General features: G+C 38.1%; 1 protein-coding gene and 1 pseudogene across 1 annotated transcript in view; both read right to left on the reverse strand.

The window, feature by feature from the left end:
* Positions 1-20152, reverse strand: part of LOC140143986 (D-beta-hydroxybutyrate dehydrogenase, mitochondrial-like) — a 109461-nt gene that overhangs the window by 62349 nt on the left and 26960 nt on the right. The gene's annotated exons all lie outside the window — the stretch shown is intronic.
* LOC140143976 (uncharacterized) lies at positions 8288-15713 on the reverse strand (annotated as a pseudogene).

A 20152-nucleotide genomic window follows, 5' to 3' on the forward strand; every position in this document is an offset into this window, starting at 1 on the left:
CTATTTTGGCGGCCATTTTGAATTTTAGCCATCTAGATATTCATATGGCCATTATATTAATGGCAGATATGGAATAAGCGGCCTCAAAAACATATAGAAAGACATATTACTTGGTGCTTTTGGACTAAAACTATACTAATAGTGGTAAAATCCCTAAAAAAACACCTATTTTGGCGGCCATTTTGAATTTTCGCCCAAACCCGACCGAAGACTTCATCTGGTGAAATTTTTTTGACAGATTCTTTTTCCTGATGAAATTTGGCCATAGAAAAACTGCTTCCTGAAAAAATTTGGGTCAGTGCCCACCCCTAGACTATAGGTTAGATACATTAAGAGCAAAAAGTTGTATTTTTGACCAAAAATTGGGTTTTTAGCTCAAAAAAGGCCAAAATAAAGTCCATATTTTTGGAGCCGCTTCTTTTCATGAACTTTAGGGTCATACAAACCTGTGTACCAAATTTGGCACTTTTGTCACTCGTGTAACGATTTCGACCCTAAGGCACTATACTACTACTAGGGTGCATCAGATGCCCCTCATGTCAATGGATTCATCTGTCCCTAGTCTTAAAATGTTCCTATTGTCACAAAACTAACATGTGCCAAGTTTGAATTAATTCGGAGGTCGTCCTGGGGGGCCACCGAGAGCCTAAAGTTACAATGTGTGCTCCTATGTAGTAAAGTTCGTTGACCCCTGTACAATTCCAATTAGAAGCCGATCGAACAATTTAAAGTAGCTGCCATATCAAAACCGTTAGGACTTAGAAGCTCAAATCTTTTGGGCTTATAGTACTGATAATCATCTTAGAATCGGTGATAAAAATTAATCACCAACAAAATGAGCATGTGTGGAATTGGCACAAGCGCCCTCGATACAAAATTTCAGTGAAATAGGCATTTTGTGGTAATTTTTACCTCAAATTTTACAAATGTTGATGTCCTGGTTGTCATTACACTTTTACAAAGCAGATTTTCTGAACTTTAGATCAATATATAATACATATTAACAACTTTCAGTGTGAAATAAAGTATTATAGCACTTGGTTAAGACAGAAATTATAGATTTTCCCAAGAATATGGACTGTGGGGGCGCTTTTGACAATAAAACACACACGGTCATTTCTTTGGAGATGGATTTTCATCACAGATTCAAAGATGATTATCAGTACGCTTAGCTCCCAAGATTTGAGCTTCTAAATCCAAACGGTTTTGATATGGCAGCTACTTTAATTTGTTCGATCGGCTTCTAATTGGAATTGTAGAGGGGTCAACGAACTTTACTACATAGGAACACACATTGTAACTTTAGGCTCTCGGTGGCCCCTCAGGACGACCTCCGAATTAATTCAAACTTGGCACATGTTAGTTTTGTGACAATAGGAACATTTTAAGACTAGGGACAGATGAATCCATTGACATGAGGGGCATCTGATGCACCCTACTCACTACCATTCGCAAGATGCTGTGTGCTGTGAACTACCAAAAACTACTGTCAAAATTGGTGTTTGACTATCAAAATGAGATATATGTCGCGCAAGCTAGAGATGCCGATGAATACGACCTGCATGCACATTTTACACTGTAACTCAGAATACAATTTAGGGAATTTACGGCTCATTCGAGCTGTACGGTCACATATGTTCTGACCTCCTCCAAATTCATGAAACAAAAGGAATAATCCAAGGAGATGCGAACACATTTCCTTACATAACCACTGAATACACTCAGTCACTAAGGCCAATCGGATTTTGCTGCAACTTTCTAATTTGGGTTACTGTTATTTAAAGGAAGTGTCCGGCAATCACAACATTAGGTCTTATATGTTAGAAAAATAATTATCAAGCACGAATCACATGGTTTTATTTCAATCAAACTCATATTAACCATAAAAACTAATCAAAACAGCCGTCTCTCAACACGCGATATTCAAAATTCCCGCGCCGAAATGTTCTAGAGCAGTGACGTCATGGTTATTTGTGCTCATTTGTCGACAGGCTTCATTGACCTATTGGGACGTCACTGCTCTAGACAATTTCGGCGCGGGAATTTTGAATATCGCGTGTTGAGAGATGGCTGTTTTATTCGTTTTATGGTTAATATGAGTTTGTTTGAAATAAAACCATGTGATTCGTGCTTGATAATTATTTTTCTAACATATAAGGCTTAATGTTGTGATTACCGGACACTTCCTTTAAGTGTACGCTGTGATATCAATATTGGGGTCATTCAACACATGAGATGTCATAATGCGCAGAAATAAATTCTGCTTCGAATGCATATCCCAACTAACCATCTTTGAGTAATGGTCTTCCATCAAGGGAGGGGGGTTAATTACTTTTTGGTAAATGTTTAGTTGCATTACAAGCGTAACACCAGGACATTAACACCGAGTAATTGTTCGAGCAATTGAATATTTGAATACAAAAGCCACCCAAGTCCATACTTTGGCCAAATTGAGTTAAGCATGTTAAGTTGTTGCTATACATAGGCCTGTCATATGTATGAAAGAACAACTCAAATTCATCATGTGTCTATTGAGCATGTGAGAAATGGCATGTATGAAAGAATCACCCAATTCCGTGATTTGAGTCTTGTAACACATTGATTGAAATCCGGTATGTATAAAAGTCCACTTGTAACACATTCATTGCTGGAGAGTGACTTTTGAAAAAAAAAAAATCGGTTTAATAAAGGAACGTGTGTGGTTTATATTACATGGCAGAATGCTTATCAACATTATACATACCTGTGTGCTTTATTTTGTATTATCTTACTAGTCATGCTAGTGGTAATCTCATTTCAACGTTGTTGTCTTTGTATATGATTCAAAAAACCACCCAAGTCCAAAATTTAAAATGAACCCTACAAAGTCCCTGAAATGCTAATCGTTATACTTTATACAGTTTAATCCACTCATTTGCACGTAAAACTTACCATATTGACCAGGTAAATCTAACTTAAGGAATTAAAATGATACACATGTTTTTCTCTCCAAATCACTTCCCATGGACTGGGGTGGGTTAATTTTGTATTCATGTATTCAATTGTTAGAGCCATTGTGTGGGTGACCTTCCGGTGTTTCCTTTTTTACTTGAAAGCACAGCCGAGACCGGGGTTGTACATTGTTAACCTCATCTTACTGATAAAGGAGCTGATAGCTTTTCTCCCCGTAGCACCAAAACATTTCAATAAAGCACCAAATTCAACCATCGCTTGAGCTCATTTGATTACTTTAGGCCTAATATTGAAAAAAAAAACACTAAAAATTAACCACTACTTTAACCATTAACGGGTCGAAAGGTGGACCAGCGACGGCGGAACGATTTTGAAAGTGGGGGCAGTTATGGGGCCCCCGGTCAAAAAAGTGGAGGGGCCACTGGCCCCCTGCCCCCCCCGGTTCCGCCGCCGATGAGGTGGACGATTGAACTTTTTCCCTTTCAAATTACAAAAATCACAAAGGCAGCAGCTAACGTTAAAGCCTTAATGTACGATCTTTTTAAATTTTTAGATTTTTCTTTTTTTCTTCCAAAATGATAATATGCAATCATTATGAAAGTTCCCAATACATTTGGACGCGAAAAACATTGGGAATTTGCAAAGAAACAACATCATAAACTTCACCTCTATCAGTCGAAACATCTCGCACTATTTGGATTAGGACAGCGAGTGCGGCCTCAGAGTTAGTCTCCTACGCTGCCAGTTTGGTTACGCTCCCTCCACATGTGGAGGGAGCGTAACCAGCTACAATCAAGTGCAAATTTGCTGGGACACTTTCATAGTTCAATGATCCTCCCCGCACCCCTTATTCAATGTTGTATACCAAACGCCTCATTTTTTAAATGGCCTATATTTTTGCCGGGTATTTTTGCTCCAACATTGGTTGGTGGGGGAGGAGGGGATTCGAAATAGGTTGGAAACTATACAAATAAAATATCACATGGTGAACTTCATATGACCGGTTTTATTGAACAGAGGGCGCGAAATATGAACAAGTGTCCCTGGGAAATTTGCACTTGATTGTATTGAAGAAGACAAAAAATAATCTATTACTTTCAGTAAAATTACCATAACTCGCAAACGCGTTGCTCGATTGACATGATTTTTTCACTAATTTAAAACAAATAACATTGCGCATTTTTTGGTTACTTTAATTGTCATTTTTTGTCAAACAAAATATTTTTAGGTATCAAAACGCTGTAATATATGCATTATTTAAGGCATATTTGACACATGATTGCTATTATAAGCGCATTATCTCAAAATTCACTTTGAAAACAATTTAAAACTAATCAAAATTAAATCATATTGGAAATATAGAGTACAATCGGTTAAAAATACCTACTGAAATAACAAAAAATCATAAAACAAAACAATTGTTTCCCTTTAGTTCATTGGTAAATGTAAATGTAAATTGGCAACATAAAGGAAAAAAGAAAGAAAGAAAAAAGAAAGAAAGACAAAAAGAATAAAAAAAAGAAAGAAAGAAAAATAGCATTACATGGATTCGAACTCGCGATCTCGGGGCGAGAAGGCCAGTAACTATATGCCACCGGGTGACTGATGAAAATTGCACTCGATTTCAGCGTATTTAATCCTATCATTGCAATGCTACTGTATTGTGCATGTGTTATTGAGCTTCGATCTAATGAATTCATTCATTAAAACTCATGTTTTGGTCGTATTCAGCATTTATCTAACGTATATTTTGAATATACACGGTCACATTATACATACCTTCCTAACTTTGATATGTTTATTGGTAATTATTCCTCCATTTAAGCCAAATGAGCACGGTCTACCATAATGTTAAATAAATATATATTAACGTTTAAGTTATATTATTCTGGTAGACCGTTATTCAGTATCGAAGTTACGTAATGTTACTATGTCAACGGGATCACGCGCTAGAGTAATGAACCACGATCGAAATGATCACCACATAAAGTATATGGCACTCGAAGGCATACCAAAGTAGCGTGATCCGGTAACCAAGAGAATTACGTAACCACTTCGATGCTGAATTGCGTCATTAATTCTTGTTATCCTTGTTATAAATACATTCGCATGAATAACGACAGCTCAATCATGGTGTAGTGGTTTGCTTACTACCTTGTGATCATGAGGGATACGGTTCGAAGCTCATTGTAACCGATATGTTTCCTTTTAAATCCTGCTCTTTATCTTTTTTATTTTTGAATACCAATAATAAGCACATTTAAAATGTGTAATTGTATATAATTGTATATACACTTTTTGGCATGGCATTGTTACGTTGAATTAGCGTGTCTGTGATGGGTAGTTGAAGGCCTATATTAAAGAGTTTAACGTGCATTCCGATAATAGCCTTTGAAATAGGATAATGAGTATGAAAGATCAATGATGAGACAAACATCATGATTCTGTTCTATTTATTTCTATATTTTCTTAATTTCTTATTTGGTTTGTTTTAATTATGTTTGTTATGTCCACTCTAATATAAGCAATCAATGTGTCAAATATTCCTTGAAAAATGCATGCATTGCAGGGTTTGATATTTTAAAAAATGTTTATTTTAATGATTTTTTTAAAAATTGGCTAATCAGGTAATACATAATGAAATTATCTTGACATCACTGAAAAAATTATGAAAATCGAGCAACGCGTTCGAGAGTTATGGCGATTTTATTGATATTAATAGATTATTTTTTTGCATCCCCTATACAATCAAGTGCAAATTTGCTGGGACACTTTCATAGTTCAATGACCCTCCCCGCACCCCTTATTCAATGTTGTATACCAAACGCCTCATTTTTAAATGGCCTATATTTTTGCTCCAACATTGGTTGGTGGGGAGGAGGATTCGAAATAGGTTGGAAACTATACAAATAAAATATCACATGGTGAACTTCATATGACCGGTTTTATTGAACAGAGGGCGCGAAATATGAACAAGTGTCCCAGGGAAATTTGCAATATGAAAGGTCAAAATTTTCAATTGATCGTCGGCTTTTCATCCCACCTACATACGCTTCAAATATAAATCATCAGATTTATAAAGTTTACTTCGAGTACTGTTAAATATCAAAAATATCAATTTTTGATGATTTGCCATAAAATGTGTATTACATTGCGAATTTTAAAAAATCAAAATTATTTGATATCAGAAGGACATTCTTCGTATTCAGAATGCAATTCGATATGTCTGATGTGCTCTAATGTCCCACAAAAAATACTGTCCAAAGGTTCATACCCCAGCCCTTAAAGGGGCATTTCGTGATCCACAGCCTCATCCCCCCACTTTTCCCAAAAAAAGTTGAGATTTTTACACCACTGGATACCTCTGGCTACATAATGTTTATGTACCAAATATTTCTTGCAGATTAATTCATTTAGCAAAAATATCGTTAAATTTGAATTTCGTTCTGGTGCACCAGAACGAAATTACAACACATTGTCTATGGAGCAGTGTAATACACATAATCATGCAAACTCGCAAACGCAAAATCGGAATCAACTGAAATTGTGGAAATAAGCTTTTTTCGTGGATATCTTCTGAAAAATGTCATAAAAAGAGGATGCTAGGATCACGAAATCCTCCTTTAAGGCTTTATTAAAATGTATGATCAAACTTGGAGGGTAAATAGGGTATGTCAAGCTATGGTGAAGCATGTAGTGAATAATTTTTGTTGGTTCTTACAATTTTTTATATGAAACTGTAAACCTTGGTATGTTCAAATAGTAATTTGTCTTTCATATTTAGTAAAAAAAAAGTAATGGTACTATATTTTAAACATTTAAAAATAAAATTTCAATTAAATCGCGCAGTGATATATTACATGTGGGAAAGTACAGGAAGTAACACATTTTGCCTTTAATAGTTTGCATTATCTGACTCACTGTAAGAGTACAATGTTTGATTTACGTGCAATTGAATTTGTGCTTGTGTTATCTTAATTTTGCAAGTGGCACTTAATTTGTCTCCGGGTGTTGTCTACTTCAGATCCTTCGTGGTAATTCTAAAGGTCAAATCGCTATATTAATTAATGGGGCAGTATTGTACAGTCTAATTATCATTGCATTGCACGATCCATCCACTCACGCAATAGCAACTCATGCAAGTTTTGCATGAATGATAATAGCACAGCACATTATATTAACCAATTTCAACCTTTTGGACATGTTGGAGGACTATATGTATTTCGGTGCACACCCCACACGGCAACAACCACCCATATACACACCCACATAATATATCCACACGTTCAAATAACTCTAATCTGTATTAATTAGTCCAAATGGCATGCAGTATTTCAACATCAAACCAAACATGGTCCATATGATAAGAAATATTGCGTAATGATATGATTCTGAAAACGCAGAATGCTCATCGGAAGATGGTGAGTATTATAAACATCCCTGGTTTTTAATTATTATTATGCTTCAAATATAGATTATCAATGTATTATCATTTTCAGTGGTTAAGGTACAAACATGTACGCGGTTAGGGGCTGTGCAATAATTATGAGCCATGGGGAGGGTAAAATTGGGAGGGGGGGCAAGAAATTTTTGGCGAGCCGAAAGGGGGGGGGCAAGCAATTTTTGGCAAGCCGAGAGGGGGGGGGCAAGTGATTTTGGCACACATTCTTGGGACGCCTTTTAAATAAAACGCTCTAAAAAGGAAAACCGTACGGAAACGCTTTAATATGCAAATTTTCCTGTTCGCTACGCTCGCAACATGTATATAGATCATTTAAGGTTTGCAAATTGGGATCCCAAAAATTTGGCATGTGCAGGGGGGGGGGCAAAGAGTTTTGGTGAGCCGAGGGGGGGGGCAAGCGATTTTTGGCGAGCCGTTTGGAACTTTTAACTCATAATTATTGCACAGCCCCTTAGGGTTAGGGTTGGAATAACTTGCTCATCCGGTCGATTGTAAAAATCATCAAAATTCAGATTTTGGTACCTTTAGTAGAAGACCGTTATGTAGAGCTCGTGACCAAATCATAGAACAAAGATTTGAAGGTTATTTTGGCATCTTTGATTGATTCTGAATCAATTTAGCTTGGGCTCACCTCCTGAAACTTCCGGGCATTCCGGGGAGGGGTCAATCAAGGTCAAATTTTCAGAATGCTCCAATCATGTCAAGTTATATTTCAAATTACTCGTATGGTCATGAGGATTCCAAAAATGTATACTTTGTTGTGCATCAGACCTTTCGTGCGGGCGCTATGACGAAAAGTATTTAAAGGTCAACGAACCTTTGAATTTTCACCATTTCGCAGTATATAGTTAGCAGGGTCCGAATTTGGTAATTTTGGTGTCTAATTATATGTTTTCTTGCACGAGAAATACAACTGAGCAACTTAAAAACTATACAAGGAACTATTAACCCTCTTTTGCAACATGGCTGCCAAAAGTTAAGTTCTGATACGATATTTCAAGATTGATAATTTCTATAGTACTGTTTTAACTCGCCTATTTTGATACGACGTACCTGAATATTATACTGTTATATTAATATTCATCTGAATCAAAATCATTTTCACTACTGTCCGAATGTCTGAATCAATGTTCGATTCTTCAGTGTTCACATTAGTTGCCACATCACGCAAACATCTTGGAAGTGCTGGCTTGGAATACCGCATTGGCAAACATTTGCCCTCTCCCAAAGTCCAACCATGTTGCAAAGGTGACGGTGGAGCATCTGGGTTCATATAGTTGAACCAGATGAATGCCTGATAGTTTCCTCTTGTCACTTTCAAACTGTGCGAATCGTCATCAGGAGGGATTCTCAAAGTTGACTTTGTCTTCATCGCTTCCCATTTCTTAGCTCGCGCTTCCGCTAGCATTTTGCTTGTTTTGTCTTTATATATGTACCTGATTGTGAATTGGGTCATGTCCCTTTGTGTGGCTGTAGTCACTGGGATACTTCTCCCAAGCCTCTGAAGAAGTTTGCGAGCATCCTCTATGTTCATAGCACTGTCGAATAAGGATACCTTTCCATGTCCATAGAAACTAGATATAGCGTCTGCACCTGTAAGGACATGAAAGGGGATGATCACATTCGGAATCCCTTTGTTGAACAGCGTTGCACAGTTATAAATACTCTTCTTCCGTTTGATTCCCATTACACCATCAACACTACAAAATCTGTATCTTCTGCATCAATGACAACATCTTCTTGGACACCAGACTTCCTCAATTGGGAATATATGTACAATCAGCTTCCATATGCTGGCATGTAAACTCATCTAACTCCTCATCAGTTGAGAAGTTACAACAGCGTTCCCTCACCGAGTAAACAAATTTTTTGTCTGGATGTTGGAGTAGCAGTGTTCTGAATTCAGCTTTCAGAAATTGCTACAGACGAATTTTGTTTTCTCGATTATTAAACATATATTATCATTGAAATGTTTGGGAGAAGGCAATGGATCGCTTTTCTTCATGAAGATGTTTCGGGTCCCTCCAGATGATTCCCCTGAGCGTCTTATGTTCAGAGTCCTTGATGTTGTAAACCATGTCATACGGATTATTCACAAAATCTGCGATGCCTGTGGATGGCGTGTCATAGCAAGATTAAACATTTTGGCAGCATAATCTCGATCCCATGTATAATTAGTTCCATCTTGCTTCTCTCTACCTTCATGGGACGGGGTGAACAACCTCCAAAGAAAACCCAAGTCTACAAGGGCAATGTATCTACCGAGGTGATGAAGTTCGACGAGATTGAACCTATCAGCTAATTTGCACTTTGATCCTTTGCGGATTGTTCCGTTCACATTGAAGATAGGTAGACACTCGTCTGTTACACGGTGCTTCATCACTTCAGTAAGATCAAGGCTGTCTTCTAATTCCTGTGCCAAACTAATGATCTCTGCCATGGCTTTATTCTCCATTGGATCTGTCTTTTGGCGAATCCTTGGCAACTGGGGGTTTACTAAAGTTATGTCTAGAATTTCTATGTATTGTGGCGTCAAATTGCTTCTGATTTGAGAACATACGTTCTTTGATGAACGTTTGTACAAGGGACTATCCATCATCATGCGCTGTTTCAAAATCTTTGACCAGATCATCAGAGGCAATCATCCCTGACTGAAGGGACCTCAAAGTACTCTCGTTAAGGTCAAATGGGTCACAATCAAATTCGTTCATGCAGTCATCAAGATCTTGAACCCCACGCTCATCTAGCACCAGCCTTGTGGTGGTGTTCTCTTTAATGGCCTTTGGAGTACTCGCCAAGATTAGCTAATGTATGAAGAGCAGTCCTTACTCTATTTACCGAGTTAGCAGTTCTTGTATGGGTTAACAGCATCTTCTCATTTTTCAGGATGCGTTTCCATCCTGCCTTCATCTTTGAACCTTTGTTCATGGTGGTTTCAATCCAAAGATCTAAGGGTAAACAAGAGTACGGTTTACCGGTCATTAATTGCGCAAACAACCCATCTCGCATATACTTCTCCTTTTCTTCAGGGAGACTACTGATCTTTAACCAAAACTCTACAAGCCACTTGCTGTACTTGTCATTATCGTATATTCGTAGTCATGGCTTCATCATCCGTAGCGATGCTTTGAATGGATCCCAATCCTGTGTTCTTAAGGCATGTATGTTCATGATCAATATCAGTCTGAGTATATACAAATTTATCTGATGCCCTCAAATTTGATAACATAGTGTAATTAGGAGGTCATTGGTTCCTTGTATAATTTTTTAAGTTACTTAATTGTACTGTTCATGCAAGAAAACATATAATTAGACACCAAAATTACCAAAATCGGACCCTGCTAACTATACACTGCGAAATGGTGAAAATTCAAAGGTTCGTTGACCTTTGAACATTTTTGGTCATAGCGCCCGCACGAAAGGTCTGACGCACAACAAAGTATACATTTTGGAATCCTCATGACCATACGAGTAATTTGAAATATGTCTTGACATGATTGGAGCATTCTGAAAATTTGACCTTGATTGACCCCTCCCCGGAATGCCCGGAAGTTTCAGGAGGTGAGCCCAAGCTAAATTGATTCAGAATCAATCAAAGATGCCAAAATAACTTTCAAATCTTTGTTCTATTATTTGGTCACGAGCTCTACGGTCTTCTACTACTAGTATTAGCTCATATATCATCAAAAGGTTAACATTTCTCATAACAAGCTGATTTTTTCAGGATAGGTCCAGGAATATGTATAGAATCAAATTCCAAAAGTCCCCGAGAATCCCCCTTGTGCTTCCTTCAAAATCCAAGATGGCGTCCAAAATGGCCGCCATTTTCAGATTTTATCATAATTTTGCCCCCAGACATTTTAAATCACAAACAAAGCATCTAAATATATGTTTTGAGGTACAAGGAACGTTTTAAAAACATTTGCAAGAGGTTTCAATGATCCTAAGTAGCCAAAATCCAAGATGGCGTCCAAAATGGCCGCCATTTTCAGTTTTTATCATTACTTTTCCCCCAGACATGTTAAAATCACAAACAAAGCATATATATATTTTGAGGTACAAGGAATGTTTTAAAAACATTTGCAAGAGGTTTCAATGATCCTAAGTAGCCAAATTCCAATATGGCGGCCAAAATGGCTGCCATTTTAGTAAGTAAAATTAGTTTTCAACCAGACTTGTTAAATACATATACAAAATATCTCACATAGGTTTGAGGTACAATGGATATATTCAAAATGTACTCGAAGGATTTCAATGCCTAGATATAAAGCCAAAATACAAGATGGCGTCCAAAATGACCGCCTAAGAAGTGTTTAAGATATCATTGGCATTGGAGAAAGTTCAAAACTCATGATTTGTAAGTAGACTTATAATGCACATCATCCAAATTCACTACCATTATTACCATCATTATTTTACAATATTGATTCAGTGTTTTTACCATGTGTACAATACAATAGTTACCATTATTTTCTATTTGCCTCCAACAGAGCTGAGCTCATGCCAAGATGACTTAAGCCTATGTTCACATCGGTATCCACGTGATGTAATGCAATTAAATGGTATACCTTAAACTTAATCAACTTGCACTGTGTCTTCTGCATTAATGTTCTGCAATGTTGGTTCGGTCTCCTCCTCATTGTCCCCAACTAGTACAGGTGCTGTGTTGCTGCAAGACTGACCACAGCATTTGCTGCACATCAATGTACAGAAGAGTCTCAAGTTTCTTGCAGCTGCATATTATGTTGTTGCATCTTGTTTGCATCCACATGATACCATGTTGAGCAATGTGTCTGGTGCAACAGCGAGTTATGTTTCTACTTGAACAAGAATTCCATCTTGTGATCTCCATCCCCAGTCAGTTGGACTTAGGTTGTGCCCCATCCATTCTTGAACCGTGAGGAAAGTGCGGAATGAGTGATGTTTTGCAGCAGCACAAGTTGGGGGTAAACTCATGAGCTCAAATGAAGAGCTAATGGAACTGTGACCAATTGCCCGTTTGTATACAGTGTGGTGGTATTCATTCAATGAACCGTTGCTAACCCCATACACATAGGCGTAGATCCCGGGGGGATGGGGGGATTTATCCCCCCCCCCCAATATTTTGCCAGGGGGGATGGTCCATACAATCATCCCCCAATGTTGACGCCTGATAATGGGTTTCTGACCAAATTAACCTCATATTTGCCCATTTTAGCCCCAAAAGTGCAAATTTTCGCGCGCTTCGCGCACATTTAATCTACTTTTACACCATATTTCATCAGTTTAGCTTCAAAATAGCAAAAATGTTCGCGAGCTTCGCGCGCATTTATATCACAAACTAATTCTGTCGCCAAAGGGTGCTGGATTGACTATACAAGATTTTTTTTCCAACTTCACAAATTGCTTCTGATTTGAGAACATACGTTCTTTGATGAACGTTTGTACAAGGGACTATCCATCATCATGCGCTGTTTCAAAATCTTTGACCAGATCATCAGAGGCAATCATCCCTGACTGAAGGGACCTCAAAGTACTCTCGTTAAGGTCAAATGGGTCACAATCAAATTCGTTCATGCAGTCATCAAGATCTTGAACCCCACGCTCATCTAGCACCAGCCTTGTGGTGGTGTTCTCTTTGTGGCCTTTGGAGTACTCGCCAAGATTAGCTAATGTATGAAGAGCAGTCCTTACTCTATTTACCGAGTTAGCAGTTCTTGTATGGGTTAACAGCATCTTCTCATTTTTCAGGATGCGTTTCCATCCTGCCTTCATCTTTGAACCTTTGTTCATGGTGGTTTCAATCCAAAGATCTAAGGGTAAACAAGAGTACGGTTTACCGGTCATTAATTGCGCAAACAACCCATCTCGCATATACTTCTCCTTTTCTTCAGGGAGACTACTGATCTCTAACCAAAACTCTACAAGCCACTTGCTGTACTTGTCATTATCGTATATTCGTAGTCATGGCTTCATCATCCGTAGCGATGCTTTGAATGGATCCCAATCCTGTGTTCTTAAGGCATGTATGTTCATGATCAATATCAGTCTGAGTATATACAAATTTATCTGATGCCCTCAAATTTGATAACATAGTGTAATTAGGAGGTCATTGGTTCCTTGTATAATTTTTTAAGTTACTTAATTGTACTGTTCATGCAAGAAAACATATAATTAGACACCAAAATTACCAAAATCGGACCCTGCTAACTATACACTGCGAAATGGTGAAAATTCAAAGGTTCGTTGACCTTTGAACATTTTTGGTCATAGCGCCCGCACGAAAGGTCTGACGCACAACAAAGTATACATTTTTGGAATCCTCATGACCATACGAGTAATTTGAAATATGTCTTGACATGATTGGAGCATTCTGAAAATTTGACCTTGATTGACCCCTCCCCGGAATGCCCGGAAGTTTCAGGAGGTGAGCCCAAGCTAAATTGATTCAGAATCAATCAAAGATGCCAAAATAACTTTCAAATCTTTGTTCTATTATTTGGTCACGAGCTCTACGGTCTTCTACTACTAGTATTAGCTCATATATCATCAAAAGGTTAACATTTCTCATAACAAGCTGATTTTTTCAGGATAGGTCCAGGAATATGTATAGAATCAAATTCCAAAAGTCCCCGAGAATCCCCCTTGTGCTTCCTTCAAAATCCAAGATGGCGTCCAAAATGGCCGCCATTTTCAGATTTTATCATAATTTTGCCCCAGACATTTTAAATCACAAACAAAGCATCTAAATATATGTTTTGAGGTACAAGGAACGTTTTAAAAACATTTGCAAGAGGTTTCAATGATCCTAAGTAGCCAAAATCCAAGATGGCGTCCAAAATGGCCGCCATTTTCAGTTTTATCATTACTTTTCCCCAGACATGTTAAAATCACAAACGAAGCATATATATATTTTGAGGTACAAGGAATGTTTTAAAAACATTTGCAAGAGGTTTCAATGATCCTAAGTAGCCAAATTCCAATATGGCGGCCAAAATGGCTGCCATTTTAGTAAGTAAAATTAGTTTTCAACCAGACTTGTTAAATACATATACAAAATATCTCACATAGGTTTGAGGTACAATGGATATATTCAAAATGTACTCGAAGGATTTCAATGCCTAGATATAAAGCCAAAATACAAGATGGCGTCCAAAATGACCGCCTAAGAAGTGTTTAAGATATCATTGGCATTGGAGAAAGTTCAAAACTCATGATTTGTAAGTAGACTTATAATGCACATCATCCAAATTCACTACCATTATTACCATCATTATTTTACAATATTGATTCAGTGTTTTTACCATGTGTACAATACAATAGTTACCATTATTTTCTATTTGCCTCCAACAGAGCTGAGCTCATGCCAAGATGACTTAAGCCTATGTTCACATCGGTATCCACGTGATGTAATGCAATTAAATGGTATACCTTAAACTTAATCAACTTGCACTGTGTCTTCTGCATTAATGTTCTGCAATGTTGGTTCGGTCTCCTCCTCATTGTCCCCAACTAGTACAGGTGCTGTGTTGCTGCAAGACTGACCACAGCATTTGCTGCACATCAATGTACAGAAGAGTCTCAAGTTTCTTGCAGCTGCATATTATGTTGTTGCATCTTGTTTGCATCCACATGATACCATGTTGAGCAATGTGTCTGGTGCAACAGCGAGTTATGTTTCTACTTGAACAAGAATTCCATCTTGTGATCTCCATCCCCAGTCAGTTGGACTTAGGTTGTGCCCCATCCATTCTTGAACCGTGAGGAAAGTGCGGAATGAGTGATGTTTTGCAGCAGCACAAGTTGGGGGTAAACTCGCGAGCTCAAATGAAGAGCTAATGGAACTGTGACCAATTGCCCGTTTGTATACAGTGTGGTGGTATTCATTCAATGAACCGTTGCTAACCCCATACACATAGGCGTAGATCCCGGGGATGGGGATTTATCCCCAATATTTTGCCAGGGGATGGTCCATACAATCATCCCCCAATGTTGACGCCTGATAATGGGTTTCTGACCAAATTAACCTCATATTTGCCCATTTTAGCCCCAAAAGTGCAAATTTTCGCGCTTCGCGCACATTTAATCTACTTTTACACCATATTTCATCAGTTTAGCTTCAAAATAGCAAAATGTTCGCGAGCTTCGCGCGCATTTATATCACAAACTAATTCTGTCGCCAAAGGGTGCTGGATTGACTATACAAGATTTTTTTTTCCAACTTCACCCCCGCCCCCCCAATGTCAAAAAGAAATCTACGCCACTGCCCATACATCTTCAGGATGAAGCTCTCCCCTGCTCTCTGTACCTCATCATGCATGCTGCTGGCAGTTGTAAAGGTATCTAACAAGTCATATTCATGTTTCTTGTTCAGGGTTTGCGCTTTCCTCGACGATAAATGGCTTCTTCTTCTTGCGTATGTCAGGAAGAAACAAGATATAAAAGCCAAAACAGTGCTATAGCTACGGAGGCTGCTTTCCTTCTGATGTCCGGTGGAGGGATTCCTGCTAAAACCGGAAGCTGTTCAGTTGGAGTTGGTCGCAGACATCCTGACACAGTGCGCATAGCTTCATTTAGACAAATTTAGATAAATGGCTGAGACTGTGTCACAGCCTGTAATAGCGTGAAGAGACATCAAAGCAGATGAAAGCAGAATTGGGAAGCTGTGGGTGCAATACATCAGACAGGTGGCCCTTATTCGGCATTTCATTAGAGCTGAAAGAGTGGGGAATTGGAAGCTCCACCATTACTGCATACATGTAAGAGAGATGATGCCTCACTTCCACGCTGCAGGGCATCTCCACTATGCCAAATCTGCAAGGTTGTATTTACAACAGATGGAGTCTTTGGGGAAAAACATGCCCGCAGATGAGTACCACCTGTTCACAGACAAGGGATATTTCACCATCCGATGTCCAGATTTTTTCTGGGGTGGAAACTTCTCTGACCAAACCATTGAGCAATTTTTGTTGTGGACTTTGAAGACATCAGGGGGAATGACACATGGTCGCGGTATCACAGACAGTACATTAACCAAGTGGGTCCACGCACTTTCTCGATGTGCCCCAGATTGTGATGCTTTAGAGCAGTTCACGGGTGTTCATACGGGAACATAAGGGATCGTAAAGTTTTTGTTGGTTGATTGAAGGCACATCCCCCTTTGCTGGGTATGGACCGGATCGTCTGGTATCTGTGTCAAATTAACTGGGACTGTGGCAGATTCATCCGCTAACTGTGATAGAGCGGTGTAAGTTGGCACGAAGTCAGCAATAGAAATAACGGGTACGAAGTTTACAAACATTGCCTTACGCCGAAATGACAAGGTTACTATGATTGGAGCAAAGGACAAGATGGTGCGAGTTAGGGGACAACAAGTAGAAGTGAATCCGACTCTATTATGTAATAGAATCACATGTGTACTGAACAACAGCTCTGAGATAGCGTCGTTCTTTATGTACGAACTAGGTCCTCAGCCACCTTCTCTCTTTGAAGATTACCTTATGCGTAAACCGCCAAAGAGTTCCCTGGGCCTTCTTTTGAAATCGTTCACTGAGCATTCCAAGCTGCCAGAGAATTGTCTCTTTGTAGTAGATGGTGGTTACCTATTTTGACATGCCATTTGGCCACATCCCTCCACCTATGCAGGCATATGTCAGAATTACACATCACAGATGCTAAAGCATTATGGAGCACACCCGATTGTTGTATTTGATGGATATGGCACTTTTCTGATGGTTCATGAATGGATGGGGGAACAACCTAAGTCCAACTGACTGGGGATGTTGATCACAAGATGGAATTCTTGTTCAAGTAGAAACAGAACTCGCTGTTGCACCAGACACATTGCTCAACATGATATCATGTGGATGCAAACAAGATGGCTGCAACAACATGACATACAACAGACTGCAAGAAAAATTGAGACTCTTCTGTACATTGATTTGCAGCAAATGCTGTGGTCAGTCTTGCAGCAACACAGCACCTGTACTAGTTGGGGACAATGAGGAGGAGACCGAACCAGCATTGAAGAACATTAATGCCGAAGACACAGTGCAAGTTGATTAAGTTTAAGGTGTACCATTTGATTGCATTACATCACAGGGATACCGATGTGAACATAGTTAAGCCATCTAGGCATGAGCTCAGCTCTGTTGGAGGCAAATAGAAAATAATGGTAACTATTGTATTGTACACATGGTAAAAGCACTGAATCAATATTGTAAAATAATGATGGTAATAATGGTAGTGAATTTGGATGATGTGCATTATAAGTCTGCTTAAAAATCATGAGTTTTGAACTTTCTCCAATGCCAATTAACACATCTTAAACACATGTCTGGTTGAAAACTAATTTTACTTACTAAAAAGGCGGCCATTTTGTCCACCATATTAGAATTTGGCTACATAGGATCATTGAAACCTCTTGCAAATGTTTTTAAAACATTCCTTGTACCTCAAAATATATATTTAGATGCTTTGTTTGTGATTTTAACATGTCTGGGGGCAAAGTTATGATAAAAACTGAAAATGGCGGTCATTTTGGACGCCATCTTGAATTTTCGCTACTTAGGATTATTGAAACCTCATGCAAATGTTTTTAAAACATTCCTTGTACCTCAAAACATATATTTAGATGCTTTATTTGTGATTTTAACATGTCTGGGGGCAGAGTTATGATAAAAACTGAAAATGGCGGCCATTTTGGACGCCATCTTGGATTTTGAAGGAAGCACAAGGGGGATTTTCGGGGACTTTTGGAATTTGATTCTACACATGTTCCTGGACCTATCCTGAAAAAATCAGCTTGTTATGAGAAATGTTAGGGTTATAGCTAATACTATTGGCCTATACTTTGTCATTGTCATAAATATGTAAACATAGCCTGCTATAGTGGTTCAGCCGAAAGCCGTGTATTTAAGACAAAAATAAGGAATTTACATGAATCTGTAATTTAGATACTGACAGTATCTAAATTACCTACATGTATTCGAATGGGGCTTCAACTTCATTAATACTGCTGTTTTCTTTGTTTTTTGCCAAATGTTTCATTTCAAAAATACCAAAATAATGACAATTTGAATGACTTATCCTTCACTTTTAAGCAATTAATAAACAATTTTAATTTTTTACACTTTCGCTGAGATCACTGAATGGGTCTTTAACTATATACACCAAAACCCAAAATGCTTGTAAATTCTAGACGACTACGACGATTGTGGATTTTGCTCATTTTGGGTTAAATTTTAGGGTTATAGATGGAAAAAAAAAGATTTAAAGATTAAAGAAAAGAAGACTAAATACGATTATATAGAGATTGTGGATTACGTTACAGGTCGAAAGAACACGGTATATATAAAACTTGATGGTCGAGTTTGATATTAATTTATTGATTGCAATCGTAGTAAACGACTTCCAATAAATTAGAGTCACGCGGTAGCATGACCAGCAAGTTTTAAAAAAAACGACTGATAAAGAAGAATAAGAAGATGCACCGCGGGACTATATTTACACGAAACAAAACGCTATTGTTCTATGATATTTTTCGCTGGGTACAAAATATATCTAAAACCATGCTAAATCGTATTTACTATCCAAAGTGTAATATTTTAATAACTCATTAATTCAAAAGTTACACCAATCATACAGTCAATCCGATTGTTTGATAATAAATAAACATTCTTGCTTTATTTCACGCGGTATTTCATAGCCAAAATTAGTGGAAAATCATAGCTAATCATACTGATATCCACAATCTTTCGTCACTGCTACAGCCATACATGGCTGTCACTGTCGCACTACCTTTTGAGATTCACTTTCAAATATACCCTAGTATATTCCTGGATACCCTACATACAAATTCTGGATCCCATTCGCCAAAAAATCAAGTTTTTCGCAATTCTTTTATTCTTTCCGGACCACAGCATACATTCATATTAATAAATACTCCACTTTCACCCGTCGTTATAACGGGTCGTCCCCGTGGCGAAGCAGTTAAGGTCCTGGACTTCTAATCCATTTATGAATTTTTGCTCAGGTTCGAAACTTCCCACCACTTTTTTTTCTTAATGTTTTATTAACCAATGTATTGTCATAAATCAAGAATAACACCATCTCGAACATCCATTGCTATTATGATATTTTTTTTTCATCAAACAAACATGTCTGATTTTTATTCTCATCTAGGCCTTCAGGCCTAGGCCTACTTTCACCATCCAGATGCTTTCACCATGCCTGACTATCATGACATCTTCGTTATTTAAAACACATTTATCATTGGCTCTGTTCACAGTTCAATCTGAAATTATATTTGCAATAAATATTATAAATTGTCACAAATTAAAATCACAAACCGCGAAAGATCGCCAACAACTGCCGCTGAATATTGATATCAAACTAGATTTCACCGCAGGGCTATAAAGAACCACAAACCGCGACATTTGGATATCCAACTAGATAGCCCAGCAGGGCTACAAAGAATCACACACCACGAAATATGGATATCCAACAGGCTTAAACAGTTTATATGCAAATTTCGCGGTTTGTGGTTCTTTAGAACCTGCGGGCAATCTAGTTGATATCCTATTAAGCGGCGGTTGTCAGCGATCTTCGCGGTTTGTGATTTTAATTACCCTATCAGGCCCTGCCCTCTATCGGGAGCTAATTTATAGTTACTATAAATTAGCTCCCGATAGAGGACAAAGAACCACAAACCGCGAAATTTGCATATCCAACAAGATTGCCCGCAGGCTTATCGATTAT

The sequence above is a fragment of the Amphiura filiformis genome, unplaced genomic scaffold, assembly GCF_039555335.1.
Source record: "Amphiura filiformis unplaced genomic scaffold, Afil_fr2py scaffold_35, whole genome shotgun sequence".
In the NCBI taxonomy this organism is placed as follows: domain Eukaryota; kingdom Metazoa; phylum Echinodermata; class Ophiuroidea; order Amphilepidida; family Amphiuridae; genus Amphiura; species Amphiura filiformis.